The following is a 1,734-nucleotide window of genomic DNA, read 5'->3' as shown; positions in this document are numbered from 1 at the left end:
TATGGCTATTGTATCAGATTAAAATACAATATCAATAACTATAAATTTTATAGCTTAACAAAGCATAGTAGGAGAAATAGATACTATAACTCTCATTATAAAAAACAGTGATAGAATTGCAATAATTCATTAATCTCTTTGTACTGCACTATGTATATGATATTTTAAACTTTAAACTTGGTTAAACAGTCAAAATTCAACTACAACCACACCTCTCTAATGTAAATATCATATAGTGGGTTTATTTTGACAATAATAATTTTCGCGAATGGCCTATAACCGGAGGTTCACAGAATTAATTTTTGTGAATTGCCACTTTTCTGCCATCTTGTACCGTATTAAATTGATTTTCAAAAAAATTAATTTTGTAAATCTTGAAAAATTCGCAAAATTTGTTATCCTCAAAATAAACCCACTATACGGTACTGTATAGCAGGAAATTTTCAAGGATAACAAATTTCGCAAATTTTTCAGATTTTTTCAAGATTTGCAAAATTAAATTCCTTGGAAATCAATTTAATACGGTACAAGATGGCAGAATAGTGGAAATTCATGAAAATTAATTCCACAAACTTCCAGATATAGGCCATTCGTGAAATTTATTATCATCATTTATACTTATCATTGTTGCAGTTGCTATTTCATGAATCTCATTACAAAGTGCACAACATACAAAACCAATTATGAGAATAGAATGTGATATCATAATTCATAGTGTAGGAGTGCAGGTCATGAATCTCATTATGGAGATAGGGAAATTAGTACACAATGACAGCACAGCATACCGTATAGCCACAAAGTTTCGAGGCAATAAACTTTCGCAAATCAGGCCACAAGTCTTTTTTCGCGAATTAACTTTTCCAGTTCTTGTTTTAAAGCACGCGTGTTTATGGGCAATACGGATATTTCACGGAATTAACTTTCGCGAATACGGAAAATCTGCGAAAACAGCAAAAGTTGTACCCTCGAAATTAAGCGGCTATACGGTATGCTCACATAGCAACCACACAACTGTTACATAATTACATTTCAGTTAATGAGAATACATCAGCTAAGGTGATATACAACCTGGGTAATACATATACTAAGTCTAAAAGTACACTTTATTCCTAATAAACCATGCTAGTAAACCAGGTTTTTGGCAGAAATTAATTATTACATCAATTATATAGGATTATTACCCCTTGTGGAGATGTAGTGACATGAAATTCGTATTGAACAGATCTACCCTATAATACACAGTAGAACATAATTATGATATAACATTACAACATCATTTCTTACATTTCTAATAGCTATTAATTCATCAGTAGAAACATGATAAGGATCCACATTATCCACTAAATTCAGTTGTACTGGTTCACTTGTTGGAACTGGCGATCCTTCATCATCAGTTGACATATCAAAAACTATTGTTCCAATATGATGATCATGCATCTCATAATGACTTATCACTGCTTGTGGTTGATGACAGGCAGCAATTTCTATACATAATAATAATAATATCTATAGTCGTAATAACATCCATATACTGTACCTGCATTCAAAATAGCCCTTTTCTTCTTAGCTTGTCTCTTACACATCAAGAACAATGCTGCCACTATGAGTATTACTATTATCACCAATAAACCGGTAGCACCAATTATGACTGCCAAGTATATACTCATTTCTAAACAGAAATTTATATAATAATGTCATGATTTAATATACCTGGTGCATTTTCAATTCCAACAG

Source organism: Amphimedon queenslandica, unplaced genomic scaffold (genome assembly GCF_000090795.2).
Source record: "Amphimedon queenslandica unplaced genomic scaffold, v1.1 AMPQUscaffold_12693, whole genome shotgun sequence".
NCBI classification, from domain to species: domain Eukaryota; kingdom Metazoa; phylum Porifera; class Demospongiae; order Haplosclerida; family Niphatidae; genus Amphimedon; species Amphimedon queenslandica.
This window is presented reverse-complemented; position numbering follows the sequence as displayed.